Here is a 20,515-nt window from a genome sequence, read left to right as displayed (position 1 = left end):
CCTGTGGCCACTGCTGAGTTTTCCAAATTTGCTGACATATTGAGTGCAGCACTTTCACAGCATCATCTTTAGGATTTGGAATAGCTCAACTGGAATTCCATCACCTCCACTAGCTGTTTTCGTAGTGATGCTTCCTAAGGCCCACTTGACTTCACATTCCAGGATGTCTGGCTCTAGGTGAGTGATCACACCATCATGATTATCTGGGTCATGAAGATCTTTTTTTTGTACAGTTCTGTGTATTCTTGCCACCTCTTCTTAATATCTTCTGCTTCTGTTAGGTCCCTACCATTTCTGTCCTTTACTGTGCCCATCTTTGCATGAAATGTTCTCTTGGTATCTCTAATTTTCTTGAAGAGATCTCTAGTCTTTCCCATTCTGTTGTTTTCCTCTATTTCTTTGCATTGATCACTGAGGAAGGCTTTCTTATCTCTCCTTGCTATTCTTTGGACCATGATCTGATCACATGGACCACAGCCTTGTCTATCAAGTTAGGCCCTATGTAATCACAGGGTCACTGAAAATGGAAGAGGGATGTCCAAGAAGATGTTCAGAGAAAGAGATGTGATTATGAAAGCAAAGACAAAAAGATGCTGTGTTGCTGCTTTGAAGAGAAAGGAAGGGGACTGCAAGCCAAAGAATGTGAGTGTCTTTTAAAGTTGGAAAAGGCAAGGAAACAGATTGTCTCCTAGAGCCTCCAGAAAGGAACACAGCCTTACTGAAACCTTAATTTGACCCAGTAAGACCTTGTCAGACTTCTGAATCACAGAAATATAAGGTTAAAAAGTTTGAACTGTTAAAGCACTCAGTTTGTGCTAATTTGTTGTGGGAGCAATAGAAATAAAAAATATACCAAGAATCAGAAACTCCTGAATGTGTCCTTATGTTTAGACACCAGTCACTGGGTGGCCATGAAAGTTTTCCTATTCCCCTAGTCCTAGGATTGCCCTAATTAATCCATTCTCTGTGTGTTATTTGCTCAGTAGTGTCCAACTCTTTGCAACCCCATGAACTGTATGTAACCCACCAGGTTTCTCTGTCCATAGAATTCTCCAGGCAAGAATACTGGAGTGGGTTGCCATCCTTCTCCAGGGGATCTTCCCAACCCAGGAATCGAATCCAGGTCTCCTGTATTGCTGATGCATTCTGCCATCACTTAAAATGTTAGAATGAAAATGCCTTAGATGAACATGGTGTTATGTATTAGAGTTTCATGGGCATTAGATCCTGATTTGACTGCAGATTCTGGTCTTGCCATTCTCTAGCTTATTACTTGACACAAATCACTTAATCTTTCTGGATTTCAATTACCTTTCCCTTATCTACAAAAGGGAGACAATAAGACACCTCTTACTATAAGGATTAGTGATAATATCTAATTAAATTATAATATTAGATAATATCTAATCTAGTTATTATCTAATAGCATAGCTCAGTTAGTAAAAATCTGTCTGCAATGCGGGAGACCTGGGTTCGATTCCTGGGTTGGGGAGATCCCTTGGAGAAGAGAAAGTGTACCCACTCCAGTATTCTGGCCTGGAGAATTCCATGGACTGTCTAGTCCATGGGGTTGCAAAGAGTCGGACACGACTGAGCGACTTTCAATTTAGTTAGTGTGTGCAACTAACACAATGCATTGTACATATTAGGTACTCAATATGTGGTTGTTATCATTATGGCGTCTCAAGTTCTTAAGACCACTCTTTCATCTTCCTATTGCATGGTATGTTTAATCAAGGCTCATCTTAGAGTCAAAATATAAACAGGTAATGTGATCTCGAAAGGAAGAATCAGTGAGACATTGTACTTATAGTACTTAATGATGAATGGATAGATATTCAAGAATAAGAAAACTGTAAAAATAAGTCCATTTTTTGTAGGGGGGGCACACCATGAAACTGAAGATGACATCTGTACATTGAGTTAATAGTGAAATATGTGTTGTCCTTCGTAGATAGAGAATAGAAAGGAATTTTCTCTGTTGAATAATAATGTAAGTAACTTGAAAGCTGTTTGGGAGATCATAGGCATGTATTCTTTCTCCTTGACAGGATTCTACATCTCATGACCTAAATCTGCTTCATCATGTCCTCACACCAAAAGATCTTTAGAAATATGGAAGCTATAAAACATCTTAAAACTATTCATGATAAAAAGTAGTTTGTTTTAAAACTATTTTTAAAATTCTGTTTGAAAAAATAAGCAAGGGCAAAAAAATGGAAAAGAATGCTAAAATGACGCTGAAATCTTGTAGTAAAACTTAATAGGGTGAAGTGGTAGTTTCCCCTGAGAGTTTTTAAAAACTTCGAAAAATAGCAATCGTCATTAATAATCTTGCCGTACTTAGGAAAACAGGGCCAAATTACCCAAGGCAGTATTTCGGGTTCAATTACAGAGCTACAAACTTCAGAATATTTTAAAACCATGGTATTTAGTAACCATTGCCTCTGAATAAAATAGTGTGATTTTGTTAGGTATTTGTCAATTAAATTATGGATATAATCTATTGAAAATATATTTGAGATTCAAAATGTTCCTAATTTAAGAGCCAAAGGACATAAATAGATCACCAGTCCAGGTTCAATGCCTGAGACAGGGTGCTCAGGGCTGGTGCTTGGGATGACTCTGAGGGATAGGATGTGGAGGGAGGTGGGAGGGGGGTTCAGGATGGGGAACACATGTACACCCATGGCTGATTCATGTCAATGTATGGCAAAAACCACTACAATATTGTAAAGCAATTAGCCTCCAATTAAAATAAATAAATTAATTTTTTTTAAAGTAAAAAATAAAAAGAACCGAAGGACATCAATAGTAGACTTTTATTAAGAAATAAGAGTAATTGTCATTAGTTAATTCCTGCTGTTGCAAATTTTTTAAATTCCAAATTCAAAAAAGAAATATGGAGCCAGCTCTCTGATAATATTTTACAGTACTGGATAGCAAGTGGTATCACTCTTAGAGGAACAGATGGGATCTAATGGGTAATTCCAGTTGCAAATAGCAACCGTGATAACTGGAGTGAAGCCAGAATGGCAGTTGTATGGAAGAGGCTTTCCAGAAGGTTGGGGGAAGCTCCAGGATGGAAGTGGAGTAGCTGGAAGAAATACAACCTTCCTCCTGGGGAGGAGCCAGATGCCAAGTTCAGACAGGTTGAAGGTCAAGGTATGACACCAGAACACATGTGATGCACGAAGAAGTAAGTGGTATTTGTGAGAAAGTAGGACAGTGCTGGTGTGTCTAGCGGGAAGAGGAGTGCAGAAAAGAATCAGGAAAAGCATGCCATCACTCAGGATCACTGATCAGGAACAAAGTAGAGGACACACAAGGGGACTTCAGCATCCAGCAGGCAGTTACTTCTAAAAAAGAGCTTGTAGGCATGGCCTGATTTCCACAATGTCAACCAGGACCTTTGTCCCTTTATTCTCAGTTCTTAAAGTGGTCAGGCGTGGCCAGGTGGATGACAGTGTGAGTCTTGGCAAGCAGCATCCTTATGATTTGATATTGCAAAGACAGAATGTCTTCAGGTGGTAGGTCCCAGAAAACAGGCTAGGATTCTGCTAAACAAATGTGTTCTGAAGTATGCTGGAAAGACCTTTACACAGCAAGGCTACTAGCATCTCCTGCTTCTTGTCTGACTAAGATGTCCCAAAATTCTTCAGCCAGTGACAAAATTAAACATTCACTCTAAACCAAGCTATAACCTGACTTACTATGAAGCAGAAAATTGTTTCAATTTGGGCAATTCTGTAATTTTTAGAAGTCTATAAAATGAGAAAAATGAGATATCAGATGCCCAGAGTCATTGGAAACTTCCTAATTCACCTCAGTTACTGATTTATGTAATGATTTCAGGCAAGTGGACTTGTACAAGAAGTAAAGTTTTCAATTGCATTTATAATTCTAAATGAAAGATATTGGTGTGATATTTTGCTCTTTGAGTTGGGAACACCATAATTTCATCCCATGGTTAATAAATGTTTGTGATATGAACTAGGAATCTTTGCTCTATCTTACGTAGATTATTAAGTATACCTAGATAAACTATAGAAAAATATCTGAAATATTGCAAGTTGATGCTACATGAAACCAACATTTAATAAGAAACTATATTATTTCAATTCTACCTCCTAAATAGCTCCCACATCAATCCACACTTTTCCCCAGGCTTTTTAGTCACATTATCCTAGTTTACAGCCCATCACCTGGATTATTGAAATAGCTTCTTAATTAGCCTCCAGCCTTGTTCTCTTTCATTTCTTCCAGTTTTTTTTTCATACTAAAGGAGTTATGATTTTTCTAAATATCTGACCTAGACATTTCACCTCCTTTGGGTAACACATTTAATGAAGCTCTTTTCTTGGGATAAAAGAAATATTTTTCCTTCATATTTCTTAAAATGGTCTGCAAAGATGTACATGACCTGCCCGTCATTCACTTCACCAGTTTGAATTCCATATTCCAGCCCCAATGGACAACTTTGAAGTCCCATATGCCATGTTCTCTTATCTCCATGTTTTCTATTTTATGTTCTCTCATCCTGTAACATTCTTCTCTACCTCTCTCCCACTCCTCTTTCCCTTCAGCTTTCACAACTCATGCTACTCTCCCTTCAGGTGTGGTAGGCACTGACTTGTAGTCACCAGTATCCACCTTTCCCTCTTCATCCTTGGCACATGGCTGCACTACAATCTTAGCCTCCCTTGCAGTTAAGTGTGAACATGTAACTCAATAAAATGTGGTGAAAGTGATATGCCACTGTCAGTACTTGTCATTCTATTTTACCATCCACCATCCAACTGGAAAGAATTCAGAAAACTTTGAAGAGGACAGAGGCCAAAGATGAAGGAGCCTGGGTCTTTCATTTGACTATAATATGAGGAAGAGTAAGTCACTAGGACAGAAATGGTATGGACTAACAGAAGCAGATGTTAAGAAGACGTGGCAAGAATATGGAGAACTATACAAAAAAGATCTTAATGGCCCAGATATCCACAATGGTGTAATCACTCACCTGGAGCCAGGCGTCTTGGAGTGGGAAGTCAAGTGGGCCCTAGGAAGCATCACTATAAACAAAGCTAGTGGAGGTGCCGGAATTCCAGTTGAGCTATTTCAAATCCTAAAAGATGATGCTGTAAAAGTGCTGCACTCAATATGCCAGCAAATTTGGAAAACTCAGCAGTAGCCACAGGACTGGAAAAAGTCAGTTTTCAATCCAATCCCAAAGAAAGGAAATGTCAAAGAATGTTCAAACTACCACACAATTGCACTCATCTCACACGCTAGCAAAGTAACGCTCAAAATTCTCCAAGCTAAGGCTTCAACAGTATATGAATTGAGAGCTTCCATATGTTCAAGCTAGATTTAGAAAAGGCAGAGGAACCAGAGTACAAATTGCCAAATCTGTTGGATCATCGAAAAAGCAAGAGAGTTCCAGAAAAATATCTATCTCGCTTCGTTGACTATGCTAAAGCCTTCGACTGTGTGGATCACAACAAACTATGGAAAATTCTTAAAGGGATGGGAATACCAGACCACCTGACCTGCCTCATGAGAAACCTGTTTGCAGGTCGAGAAGCAACAGTTAGAACCAGACCTGGAACAATCGACTGGTTCCAAATTGGGAAAGGAGTATGTCAAGGCTGTATATTGTCACCCTGCTTATTTAACTTGTATGCAGAGTACATCATGTGAAATGCCAGGCTGGATGAAGCACAAGCTGGAATCAAGATTGCTAGGAGAAATATCAATAACCCCAGATATGCAGATGACACCACCCTATGGCAGAAAGTGAAGAAGAACTAAAGAGCCTCCTGATGAAAGTGAAAGAGGAGAGTGAAAAAGCTGGCTTAAAACTTAACATTCAAAAAACCAAGATCATGACATCCAGTCCCATCACTTCATGGCAAATAGATGGGGAAACAGTGACAGACTTTGCTTTCTTGGGCTCCAAAAATTACTGCAGATGGTGACTGCAGCCATGAAATTAAAAGATGCTTGCTCCTTGGAAGAAAAGCTATGACCAACCTAGTTCAGTTCAGTTCAATTCAGTTGCTCAGTCATATCCAGCTCTTTGCGACCCCATGAACCACAGCATGCCAGGCCTCCCTGTCCATTACCAACTCCTGGAGTTTACCCAAACTCATGTCCATTGAGTTGGTGATGCCATCCAACTATCTCATCCTCTGTCGTCCCCTTCTCCTCCTGCCCTCAATCTTTCCCAGCATCAGGGTCTTTTCAACTGAGTCAGCTCTTCGCATCAGGTGGCCAAAGGAGTTTCAGCTTCAACATCAGTCCTTCCAATGAACACCCAGGACTGATCTCCTTTAGGATGGACTAGTTGGATCTCCTTGCAGTCCAAGGGACTCTCAAGAGTCTTCTCTAACACCACAATTCAAAAGCATCAGTTCTTCGGCTCTCAGCTTTCTTTGTAGTCCCAACTCTTACATCCATATATGACCATTGGAAAAACCATAGCCTTGACTAGACAGACCTTTGTTGATAAAGTAGTGTCTGTTCTTTTTAATATGCTGTCTAGGTTGGTCATAACTTTCCTTTCAAGGAGTAAGCGTCTTTTAATTTCATGGCTGCAGTCACCATCTGCAGTGATTTTGGAGCCCCCCAAAATAAAGTCAGCCACTGTTTCCACTGTTTCCCCATCTATTTCCCATGAAGTGAAGGGACCGGATGCCATGATCTAAGTTTTCTGAATGTTGAGCTTTAAGTCAACCTTTTCACTTTCCTCTTTCACTTTCATCAACAGGCTCTTTAGTTCTTCACTTTCTGCCATAAAGGTGGTGTCATCTGCATATCTGAGGTTATTGATATTTCTCCCGGCAATCTTGATGCCAGCTTGTGCTTCTTCCAGCCCATCATTTCTCATGGTGTACTCTGCATATAAGTTAAATAAGCAGGGTGACAATATACAGCCTTGATGTACTCCTTTCCCAATTTGGAACCAGTCCATTGTTCCATGTCCAGTTCTAATTGTTGCTTCCTGACCTGCATACAGGTTTCTCAAGAGGCAATCAGGTGGTCTGGTATTGCCATCTCTTTCAGAATTTTCCACAGTTTATTGTGATCCACACAGTCAAAGGCTTTGGCATAGTCAATAAAGCAGAAATAGATGTTTTTCTGGAACTCTCTTGCTTTTTCAATGATCCAGCAGATGTTGGCATTTGATCTCTGGTTCCTCTGCCTTTTCTAAAACCAGCTTGAATATCTGGAAGTTCAAGGTTCACACATTGCTGAAGCCTGGCTTGGAGAATTTTGAGCATTACTTTCCTAACGTGTGAGATGAGTGCAATTGTGTGGTAGTTTGATCAATCTTTGGCATTGCCTTTCTTAGTGATTGGAATGCAAACTGACCTTTTCCAGTCCTGTGGCCACTGCTGAGTTTTCCAAATTTGCTGACATATTGAGTGCAGCACTTTCACAGCATCATCTTTGAGGATTTGGAATAGCTCAACTGGAATTCCATCACCTCCACAAGCTTTGTTCATAGTGATGACCAACCTAGACAGAATATTAAAAAGCAGAGACATAACTCAGCCAACAAAGTTCTGTGTAGTCAAAGCTATGATTTTTCCAGTAGTCATGTATGGATGGTGAGAGATGGGCCATAAAGAAAGCTGAGTGTTGAAGAATTGATACTTTTGAACTGTGGTGTTGGAGAAGACTCTTGAGAGTCCCTTGGACTGCAAGGAGATTCAACCAATCCATCCTAAAGGAAATCAGTCCTGAATATTGATTGGAAAGACCGATGCTGAAGCTGAAGTTCCACTATGTTGGCCACCTGATGTGAAGAACTAACTCTTCAGAAAAGACCCTGACAGGGAAAGACTGAAGGCAGGAGGAGAAGGGGATGACAGATGACAAGATTGTTGGATGGCATCACCGATTCAATAAACATGAATTTGAGCAAACTCTGCGAGATGGTGAAAGACAGGGAAGCCTGGCATGTTGCAGTCCATAGGGTTGCAAAGAGTCGGACATGACTGAGCAACTGAACAGCACGTCACTAGTGTACTAAGCTGCCGCAAATTGGGGTTGGTTTGTTTCAGCAGCTGGCATTAGTTTTCTTAGCAATATAAGATCTTAGCTTTATTTTTAAATTCCATTAGGAAACCTCCTTTGACTGACAATATCTGTATTATGAACTCTACTTAAGCTCAGTAAGAGTAACGGCAAATTCCATTCATTATTTTATTCACTATCATAGCTTCAGTTCTTTTTACAGTATGTTATTACAACGCTTGAACAAGCAAAATATTTGTTGAAAATTTAACAAATTGGCTTTATATTGAAGCTTAGAAAATTCAAATTTGAGTTTTCAGAGGTTAAACATGTAGGAATAAACTTGGTAAAGTACATTTAATTCCTTTATACAAGAAAGAGGACACCATAAGAAACTGGAGAATTCTTATGTACTTGCAAACAAATAACTTAAAAGACCAAATTGGCATGTTGGGGACAGGAATTTTAATATAAAATGCCTCCCTTTGCCATTCTAGCTGGTCTGATTTTTTATATTGCTCAGAAGAAAAAACTGTGATAAGGATATCTGTCACCTGGAGTATCAAGAAGCTTTTGAAAACTGAAATAAGCTCTGATTTTTCTTATCAGTTTTTAGAGCTCCAGGCATTTCAAACCTGTTCAAAGTGGCAGTTGACATGTCCAATAATGGTTGGAGCACTTTATTACAAGACCACAAAGTATTGAATAGTAGTCATCTACTTATGAGGAAAAATGTTGCCAAGAGAAAGAAATGTGTTTTCTCTGTAGGATTAATATAAAGCAATTTGTACTTGGACAAACCAAATTTCTCACTTGGGCCAAGATTTGTGTGTGTGTGTGTTAAGTGATTGTTGTTGTGCTTAGTCACTCAGTCATGTCTAACTCTCTGTGACCCCATGGACTTTAGCCTGCCAGGCTCCTCTGTCCATGGAGATTTTCCAGGCAAGAATACTGGAGTGGGTTGCCATTTCCTCCTCCCAGGGATCTTCCCAACCCAGGGATTGAACCCAGGTCTCCCACATTGCAGGTGGATTCCTTACCATCTAAGCCACCAGGGAAGTCCAAGTGATTGTTAGGCTCTCTCTTAATTAGAGTGTGCTGGGCTTCCTTGATAGCTCAGTTGGTAAAGAATCTGCCTGCAATGCAGGAAAACCTGGTTCGATTCCTGGGCTGGGAAGATTCCCTGGAGAAGGGATAGGCTACCCACTCCAGTATTCTTGGGTTTTCCTTGTGGCTCAGACTGTAAAGAATCCGCCTGCATTGTGGGAGACCTGGGTTTGATCCCTGGGTTTTGAAGATCCCCTGGAGAAGGGAAAGGCTACCCACTCCAGTATTCTGGCCTGGAGAATTCCATGGACTATATAGTGCATGGGGCCGCAAAGAGTTGGACATGACTGAGTAACTTTCATTTTCTAGTGCTTTAACAGTGGCAGATAGAAAAGATTCTGAAATGACAGTGTGAGTGAATCTTCAGAGATGGAGAGAGAGAAAAGGGGGCTTGGAGATCTTATACTAGAATATTCTCTGTTTGGCTAGAAAGCCTAGGGTTTCCCAGGTGGTGCTAGTGGTAAAGAATCTGCCTGCCAATGCCGGAGAGGCGAGAGACTGTGGTTCAGTCCCTGTATTGGAAAGATCCCCTGGAGAAGGAAACGACAACCCACTCCACTATTCTTGGCTGGAAAATTCCTTGGGCAGAGCAGCCTGGTACTATAGTCCATGGGGCCACAAAGAGTCATACACGACTGAGCAACTGAGCACACAGAAAGACTAAAGTTTTCATATTTCATATATTTTCTTCAACTAATAGTAATTATACAATTGAGAGTAGAGGGAGGTATGGCCAAGATGGCAGAGTAAGAAGACCCTGAACTCACTTCCTCCCACCAGCACAGCAAAATTACAACTAGTTGCAGAGCAACTATCTTTCAGAATGACCTGAAGACTAGCAGAAAAGTTTTTCCACCAATTAAAGATCTAAGGAAGGAACCACAAGATGGGTAGGAGGGTAGAGATGCAGTATAGAAAAAAGCACACCCTTAAGTAGATGACCTGCACAGGGAGGGTAATCACAATTAAGCGGTTCTTCCCAAGGAGTGAAGGGTATGAGTTCCATATTGGGTTCTCCAGCCTGGGGGTCTTGCATTGCAGAGACAAACCCCAGACCACCAGGCTTTGAAGGACCATGGGACTTGTGTTATGAGTGGACTAGGGGGCTGTTAGAAACAGAGACCCCACTCTTAAAGGGTTTACACAATATCTAACATGCTTTGAGTATCAGCATAGAAATAGTAATTTGAAAGGAGACTGGGTCAGACCTACTTGCTGACATTAGAAGGCTTCCTGGAGGGACAAGGAGCAACTGAGATCCACCTGGGGACATAAATGTGGTGGCAGCTATTCTGGGGAGCTTATTCTACCAGGACACTGATACTGCAAGCACCATTAAAAAAATGACATTTATTTATTTATATACTTAACTAATTTTTAATTAAAGTATTTGATTTACCATGTTTTTTAGTCTCATGTATGCAACATAGTGATTCAATATTTTTATAGATTATACTCCACTTAAAGTTATAAGATATTGGGTATATTCTCTGTGCTGTACAATATATCATTCTATCTTATTTTATGCATAACAGTTTGTACCTCTTAAACCCATACCTCTATCCTGCCCCTCCTCCATTCCCCTTCTTGCTGGTAATCACTAGTTTGCTTTCTTTACCTTTGAGTCTGTTTTTGTTTTGTTATATTAAGTTGTTTAATTTTTTTAGATTTCACTTATAAGTGACACAATATAGTATTTATCTTTCTCTTCTCACCTGTTTCACTAATTATACTCCCTAGGCCCATCATGTTGCAGATGAATTTTGTTCATTTTAATGTCTGATTAATATTCCATTGTGTATATATACTGTTTCTTCTATACTGTCCATCTGTTGATGGACTCTTAAGATTGCTTCTGTAACTTTGCTATTATAAATAGTGCTGCTATGAACATTGGTGTGCATATATCTTTATGAATCAGTGTTTTCATTTTCTTGGGATTTATACCCAGAAATGGAGCTGCTGGATCATATGGTAGTTCTATTTTTAGTTTTTTGAGGAAACTCCATACTGTTTTCCATAAGGGCTGCACTAGTTTACATTCCCGCCAGCAGTGCATTAGGGTTCCCTTTTCTACATATCTTTTATTTATTATTTGTGGTTTTTTTGACAGTAGCCATTCTGACCAGTGTTGAAGAGATATCACATTTTTATTTTGATTTGTATTTCCATGATGATTAGTGATATTGAGCAACTTTTAATGTGCCTGTTGGCCATCTACATGTCTTCTTTGGAAAAATATCTATTCAGATTTTCTGGCTCTTTTTAAATTGGTTTGTCTTTGTGATGTTGAATGATATTGAGTTGTGTGAGCTGTTTGTGTATTTTGGATGTTAACCCCTTGTCAGTTACATTTCCAAGTGTTTTATCCCACTCACTAGGTTTTACTTTTGTTTTATTGATGGTTTCCTTGGAGATGCAAAAGCTTTGAAGATTGATTAGGTTCTATTTGTTTATTTTTACTTGTTTTCCTTTGCCTTGAAAGACAGATCCAAATAAATATTGCTATGATTTATGTCAAAGAGTATTCTGCCTTTATTCCCTTCTAGGAGTTCTCTGGTTTCAGGAGGTACTTTTAGGTCTTTCACCTATTTTGACTTTATTTTTGTATATGGTGTGAGAAAATATTCTAACTTTATTCTTTTCTATGTAGCTGTTCACTTTTCCAGTACCACTTATTGAAGAGGCTTTGTTCCATTGTTTGCTTTTTGCCTATTTTGTCACACAATTGATCAAATGTGTGAGAATATTTCTGGGCTCTCTTTTCCGTTCCATTGATTTATGTATCTGTTTATGTGCCAGTACCATCCTGTTTTGTTTATGTAGCTTCATAGTATAGTCTGATGTCAGGGAGTGTGATACCTCCATCTTTGTTTTTTGTTTTAAGATTGGTTTGACTACTTGGAATGGTTTGTGGTTCAATATTAATTTTAGTGTGATTTTAGTTTTGTAAAAATGTTATGGGTAATTTGATAGGTATTGCATTTAATCTGTAGATTGCGTTGAGTAGTATGGACATTTTATCAGTATTAATTCTTCCAATCCATGAATACAGGATATCTTTCCATTTCTTGGTATCATATTCAATATCCTTCATTAGTTTTACAGTTTTCACAGTATAGGTCTTTCAAATCTTGGTTCATTCCTATTATTTTTGTTGTGATTTTAAAGGGGATTGTTTTCTTGCTTTCTCTTTCTGATAGTTTATGATTAGTGTATAGAAAAGCAACAGATTTCTGGATGTTAATCTTGTATCCTGAAAGTTTACTGAATTCATTTATTCTAATAATATTTTGATGAAGACTTTGGGTTTTCTATATATAGTACCATGTTGTCTACAGTTAGTGAGAGTTTTACTTCTTCCATTTCAATTTGACATTCTTTTCCTTACATTTTCTTATCTGATAGATAATACTTCCAATACTATGGTAAATAGAAGTGATAAGAGTGGGAAACTTGTCTTGTTCCTAGTATTAGAGGAAAAATTCTCATCATTGAGTATGATCATAAATGGGTTTATTATGTTAGGGTTTCCCTGGTAGCTCAGATGGTAAAGAGTCTGCTTGCAATGCAGGATATCTGGGTTCAATCCTTGGGTTGGAAAGATCCCCTGGAGAAGGGAATGGCAACCCACTCCAGTATTCTTGCCTGGAGAATTCCATGGACAGAGAAGCTTGACAGTCTACAGTCCATGGGGTCTCACAGAGTCGGACATGACTGAGTGACTAACACATACACACACACATTCCCTCTATACAAACTTCGATGAGAATTTTTACCATGAATGTACATTGAATTTTGTCAAATGCTTTTTCTGTGTATATTGAGATAATCATTGACATTTTTCCTTCCTTTTGTTAATGTGGTGTATCTCATTATTGATTTGTGGGTATTGAACAAACCTTTCATTCCTAGAGTAAATCCCACTTGATCATGGTGTATGATTCCTTTTGTTGAACTTGGTTTCCTAATATTTTGTTAAGGATTTGTACATCTATCTTCATCAGAGATACTGGCTTGCAAGTTTTTTTTTTTTTGTATTATCTTTGTCTGGTTTTGGTATCAGGGTAACGATGGCCTCATAGAATGAGCTTGGAAGCATTCCTTGCTCTGCAATTTTTCAAAATAGTTTAAGAAAATAAATGTTAACTTTTCTTTATATGTTTGGTAGAATTCACCTGTGAAGCTATTTGGTCTTGGACTTTTGTTTATTGGAAGTTCAATTTCACTACTAGTGATTAGCCTGTTTAGACTATCTAATTCTTCCTGATTAAATCTTAGAAAATTGTAGGTTTCTAGGAATTTATCCATTCCTTCTGTCCAATTTGTTAGCATAAACCTGTTCATAGTATTTTCTTATGATTTTTTTTTTGTATTTCTGTGACATTGGCTATAATTTCTCATTTTGTTTATTTGAATCCTGTCATTTTCTTGATGAGCTTGGCTAAAGTCTTATCAACTTTATCTCAAAAAAACAGTTCTTGGTTTCATTGATTTTTTTCTATTTTTAAATCTCTGTTTTATTTCCTCTCTGATCTTCATTACTTCCTTATGCTAACTTTAGGGTTTGTTTATTCTTCTTTTTATAATTCCTTTAGATGATAGGGTAACTTGTTTATCTGAAGTTTTTCTTGTTTCCTGAGGTAGGTCTGCACATAGAACTGCTTTTCCTGTATCTCATAGATTTTAAGAGTGTTGTGTTTTCATTTTCATAGTATCAAGTTTTTTTTTTAATGTCCTCTTTGATTTCTTCATTGTCCCATTGAGATTTTAGTAGCATGTTGTATAGTCTCCATGTGTTTGTGTTTTCCCCATTTTTTATCCTATAATTGATTTCTGGTGTCATAGCATTGTGACAGAAATAGCTCACTGACATTAAGAAAGTTACTCTGTTACTCAGTGCTCTCCATGAATATAATACTCCTTTTCCTTAATTCCTTCCATGGTTTTTGCCAGGCTCAGGTAAGGTGATATATATAAGATCTTTCTGTATACTGCTAAATGCTACATGGATGTTACTTGTCATGATGATGGTGATGATGGTGGCAATTCATATGCCTACTGTGGTGCCTGCTTATTACTCAGGAATTACTAATCTCTCTTAATTACTTCCTTATAAAAAAAATCACGATGGGCTCTTGAGCACTGTCTTTCCTAAACATCTCCATCTGGATTCAAAGAACAAACAGATATCTAGGGTCTAACTGCTGGAGTCCTGGCTGAGCTATCAGCTAGCATATTTCTGGTAACCTTTCAATGTTACTGCCAGCCTGAGGTGTGCTTTTCCGCTCACAGACTCCTGTCATCTGTCAGAGGCTGAGAGATTTTTAGTGAGGGAAGAAAAGTCTGAGAGCTGTTTGCCTCCTTGCCCTTGAAAAGAAAATATAATTGTTTGGTATAAAAACCATTCACAGACCTGACAAAGGCCTAACATTTATTCTTTCAAAATGTACTTATTATGAAGTAGTTCAGACATATGGAAATTTATAACAGTTTATAGCGGACATTCACATACCCACCACCCATCTTAGGAAATAAAACAATGGCAATACAATAAAAACCCTTTGGTACCTCTCTCAGTTTGCATCTCAGGTAACCAGTATCTTGAATTTTGCTGTATGTGTCATTTCTCTGTATTTTTGCCCAATTCTTTATAAGAACAGCTCTTACTACATTTATCACAGTTCTATATCTCAGTCAGTACTCTTCCTTCAGCTCCTGTTTTAAAGGTTATAGTACTTCTTTTTAAAACTGTAAATTTCTTGCTATCATACATGTTTTTGACATCTTAAGAACTCAGTTTGGTGGGATATATATATTTTGGTAAAAAATAAAACACCAATACTTATTATCTTTGCACTTTGCGGAATGTCTCCCCCGCTCACCCTCTCCCTCAACCTCTTTCCCCTTCAGTATTTGCACTGGCATGTGGACTTCTTGTTCCCACCAAATGAGTCAGTCAAGATAGAACGGATGTCAGTGTCTCCTGAAAAAAAAATATGCCATACTGTCTTGTAAAGTCACAAAAAAGCATCAGTTTGAGCCAACACTGAAAAAACTTGGGAGCTCACATAAAAGTCTGAATTTCTGGCTTCTTTTGAAAAACTGAAAAGACTGATAACATAGTATCCAGTTCCTAAATGGCAATAATCCACTTGAACCAAATAGCAGCTGCCTCTTTTCCATGGGACCCTCTCCATTTTGCCATATTCCTGTTCTTTTTTTCTCCCCAGGATCCAGACCAACGTCATCAGCCATTTATTGTCCTTGGATTGCTGATAACCCACAATGATAGAGAAAAAAAAATTTTTTTTCTTTTCCCATGTCAGTTCTACGCAAAGTGGTGACACAAAAAATGGATCAAAAGGGCCACCTCTGCCCTCCCGCTGCTCTCAGGTCAACACAGGTGCCCAGAAGAAACAGTGTACTCACATCATAATCACAACAAAGAGAAGTTCCTTTGTCAATCAGATTGATGCCTTTAAAGTCCTCTTCTATAAAAATGTACTCCGGTCATTCCCTTCCCTCCCCGGCCCCCCACATGCACAACCACTAGTCTCTTCCCTTGTCTCGATTTATATGTAGTTTTCACATAGACTGGAGGCAATGGGTGTGGAACATAAGACAAGAGAAATACAAGAAGAAGATAAATGTCAAAACACTCCCAGTGTAAGCTAGAGCTTTAAATATAGGAGTGAGACACAGGAATCCACACATCATAGGTTGCACTCTTTGCAAAACAATTTCACAGGGGAGACCCACTTTAAATATGATTTATAAAGTGTTGCTGGTGAGATTAAGGTGTCTGCTCTTCTAACATCTCATCAGGAAGCCAATCTAAAATGTGATGATGAAGGATAAGCTCTAACCTTGGAAATTATATTGAGAGGTAAGGCTGTAATGACTGAAGCACTTTGTGGATTAATAGAGAATATTAAAAAGGAAGAGAAGGAAAGTGAAACAAATAATGTGTATTTAGCTAGCTGTATCCAAAGAAAAAAAGGCACTGTCTGTCCAGCAGATAGTCAAAAGAAAGCCAGTCCTTAGCAATGTGTTCTCTGGACAGAGGAGGTATAAATCTTTTAGCTTCTGCATAACTTATTCAAATACCTTCTCTCTGGCTTCATGTTTAAGAAAAATCTTAATTATTATTTTGGGAAGAGTGTCCTAGTTAACAGACATGAGGACAAGCACTCCCTGATCTGAGAACATCTGATTTACAAACAACTGGAACCTTTGGAATATTTTCTCAATATTACTCACAGTCCTTTCTCATACACCACTTTCCCATCTGTGATATACCTGCTATTTGTTCTTCTGTTGCAAGTACATGAGAGGTGAGGTGTAGAAGTGGGAAATTAAATGTTATGGATGTCTAGATGTGTCAGCCTAGCTTTGGGTGACTATTTCAGTTCTCCTCTTTCCACCTCTTCTTCTCTAGGTCCCTGTACCATCTCTGTCATGGAAGGGGGAGTGTCGAGGGAAAGCTGCTGCCACAGGATAAATGGATTCTAGGTGTCTTTATGTAGAATTCAGAATGTCTTTTCATCTATAAATAATATTATAAACTGTGGCTCAGTGTAGTTGAAATAATATTGAAAGCACTGTACTCAAGAGTGTTTTGGGGCAGGTCAGTCTTTTTGAATTAGCTTGGGACTTCAAGTATGACTGAAACCATATTCTACACTTTAAAAAAAAAGAGCTATGGCAGTTCTATTTCCAGTTTTTTAAGGAATCTCCATATTGTTCTCCATAGTGGCTGTATTAGTTTGCATTCCCACCAACAGTGTAAGAGGGTTCCCTATTCTGCACACCCTCTCCAGCATTTATTGCTTGTAGACTTCTGGATAGCAGCCATCATGACTGGTGTGTAATGGTACCTCATTGAGGTTTTGATTTGCATTTCTCTGATAATGAGCGATGTTGAGCATTTTTTCATGTGTTTGTTAGCCATCTGTATGTCTTTTTTGGAGAAATGTCTGTTTAGATCGTTGGCCCATTTTTTGGTTGGGTCATTTATTTTTCTGGAATTGAGCTGCAGGAGTTTGCTTGTATATTTTTTTTTCTTCAGCACTCAGCTTTCTTTCTTTCTTTTTTTTTTCCCAGTGCTTTCTTTTTCTTTTTATTTTTTTTCCATTTATTTTTATTAGTTGGAGGCTAATTACTTTACAATATTGTAGTGGTTTTTGCCATACGTTGACATGAATCAGCCCTGGATTTACATGTATTCCCCATCCCAATCCCCCCTCCCATCTCCCTCCCCACCCCAACCCTCTGGGTCTTCCCAGTGCACCAGCCCCGAGCACTTGTCTCATGCATCCAACCTGGGCTGGTGATCTGTTTCACCCTTGAAAATATACATGTTTTGATGCTGTTCTCTCAAAACATCCCACCCTCACCTTCTCCCACAGAGTGCAAAAGTCTGTTCTGTACATCTGTGTCTCTTTTTCTGTTTTGCGTATAGGGTTATCATTATCATCTTTCTAAATTCCATATATATGCGTTAATATACTGTATTGGTCTTTATCTTTCTGGTTTACTTCACTCTGTATAATGGGCTCCAGTTTCATCCATCTCATTAGAACTGATTCAAATGAATTCTTTTTAATGGCTGAATAATATTCCGTGGTGTATATGTACCACAACTTCCTTATCCATTCGTCTGCTGATGGACATCTAGGTTGCTTCCATGTCCTGGCTATTATAAACAGTGCTGCGATGAACATTGGGGTGCACGTGTCTCTTTCAGATCTGGTTTCCTCGGTGTGTATGCCCAGCAGTGGGATTGCTGGGTCATATGGCAGTTCTATTTCCAGTCTTTTAAGGGAATCTCCACACTGTTCTCCATAGCGGCTGTACTAGTTTGCATTCCCACCAACAGTGTAAGAGGGTTCCCTTTTCTCCACACCCTCTTCAGCATTTATTGCTTGTAGACTTTTGGTTAGCAGCCATCCTGACTGGTGTGTAATGGTACCTCATTGTGGTTTTGATTTGCATTTCTCTGATGATGAGTAATGTTGAGCATTTTTTCATGTATTTGTTAGCCATCTGTATGTCTTCTTTGGAGAAATGTCTGTTTAGCTCTTTGGCCCATTTTTTGATTGGGTCATTTATTTTTCTGGAATTGAGCTGCAGGAGTCGCTTGTATATTTTTTAGACTAATCCTTTGTCTGTTGCTTTGTTTGCTATTATTTTCTCCCATTCTGAGGGCTGTCTTTTCACCTTGCTTATAGTTTCCTTTGTTGTGCAAAAGCTTTTAAGTTTCATTAGGTCCTGGGCATACATACTGAGGAAACCAAATCTGAAAGAGACACGTGCACCCCAATGTTCATCGCAGCACTGTTTATAATAGCCAGGACATGGAAGCAACCTAGATGTCCATCAGCAGACGAATGAATAAGGAAGCTGTGGTGCATATACACCATGGAATATTACTCAGCCATTAAAAAGAATTCATTTGAATCAGTTCTAATGAGATGGATGAAACTGGAGCCCATTATACAGAGTGAAGTAAGCCAGAAAGATAAAGACCAATACAGTATACTAACGCATATATATGGAATTTTAAAAGATGATAACGATAACCCTATATGCAAAACAGAAAAGAGACACAGATGTACAGAACAGACTTTGGACTCTGTGGGAGAAGGTGAGGGTGGGATGTTCAGAGAGAACAGCATTGAAACAAGTATACTATCAAGGGTGAAACAGATCACCAGCCCAGGTTGGATGCATGAGACAAGTGCTCAGGGCTGGTGCACTGGGAAGACCCAGAGGGATGGGATGGGGAGGGAGACGGGAGGGGGGATTGGGATGGGGAATACATGTAAATCCAGGGCTGATTCATGTCAACGTATGGCAAAAACCACTACAATATTGTAAAGTAATTAGCCTCCAACTAATAAAAATAAATGGAAAAAAAAATTAAAAAGAGAGCTATGTACACATGAGATTTAGGGAACAATTTCACTCTCACTTTCACAAGGAAGGCTAAATGGGGGCCTAAAATGAGGAGTTAGCCATTTAACAAAATGGAAAACAAGTATCCCCATTAAAGGAGTGAGTATGTGCAGAGAACCTGAGGTGAGGAGGAGCTTGGGTTATTAGAAGACCTGAAAGGTGGCCAGTGTGACTAAAGCATATTTCATGAGCTAAGGCTGGATGGTAGGCAAGGGCTAGATCAGGCAGGATTTTGCAGGCCATGTCACAGATTTTATAGACTTCACTCTAGATCCATGGGAAACCACTGGAGTATGTTAATCAGGAGAATGGCATGATGACACGATTAAATTTAGGTTTAGATCCAGTCTCAGATCTATAGTGATCCCACAAAGGTTTAGCTGCCCCCCTCAATTAGCCTGTAGCAAATAGCCATGTTAATCCATAATACAGCAAGCAGCAGCATTCTGTACAATGCATTTCTATACTGTAACCAATAGCATGTATACAGTGCATTTCTTAGTCTATTCTTGGAGTAAGTTCTTAAAATTTAAGATCACTGTGCCCCACCTTGCCTCCTAGAAAGATTGGCTTTCACTTCTTGGCTTAAGGCATGAATACAGTGCTAGTGTTTTTTTTATAACTTTTCCCTACTAGCCTCTAAGTTCCTTCCTTGAAGTTTGACAGGGTTTAGGATCAATGTCAACTCTTTTCGGCCACTAGAAATTCATTTAGGGAACTGAAGTGGCACTTTATTAGCAAACTGACATGGAAGACCATTCCTCTACTTTGTATTTGTTTCTTCATATGGGCCATTCTGCAAAGTGACAGTTACTTAAGGTCTGAGAGAGTAAATACAGCCACCAGATTGTTTAATTTATGACCAGTGAGGTAGTCTACTGGGAGAATTTGGTTCATTATAAAATATTTTATATTATGAGCATATCTAGACATTCTTTGCCATGTTCCCTTAAAGAATGAAGTAAAAGCAACTATATATAATACAACCCCACCCCAGAATTGTGCTGTTATCTTTGTTTCACATGTGTAGAACTATCTCTGATTATCCAGAGAGCTCAGCCTGCAGAAGCAGTGTGTGTGGGGGCGGGGTGGACAGAATGAAATTTTGGCCCTCCATTGCAAAATGCTGCCTTTTCAAATGATGCACACATGCTTGGTCCATCTGTCTTCAAGGACTCGGCAGAGTAGTCAGTAAAACTTTCTATTCAGTGTTTGAAGCTGCATTGCCAAATATTAATAACTCACTTTATTTATAACGGAGTCTCCAGAGTAGGGAAACAGGTGGTACTCATGGAGAACTCAATAGTAGCCAAATTTCAAAGGTCAGATCCTGCAAGTGTGGAATGATAGAAAGCATTTTGTGTTCATTCTCTTCCTGTAAAAGTTTTTCCCTGTGGTTCCTTTACTGGACTGTACTAGTACTTAAGACTGC

This window comes from Cervus elaphus, chromosome 19 (genome assembly GCF_910594005.1).
Source record: "Cervus elaphus chromosome 19, mCerEla1.1, whole genome shotgun sequence".
In the NCBI taxonomy this organism is placed as follows: domain Eukaryota; kingdom Metazoa; phylum Chordata; class Mammalia; order Artiodactyla; family Cervidae; genus Cervus; species Cervus elaphus.
The sequence above is the reverse complement of the archived record's forward strand: the minus strand, read 5'-3'. Positions refer to the sequence as shown.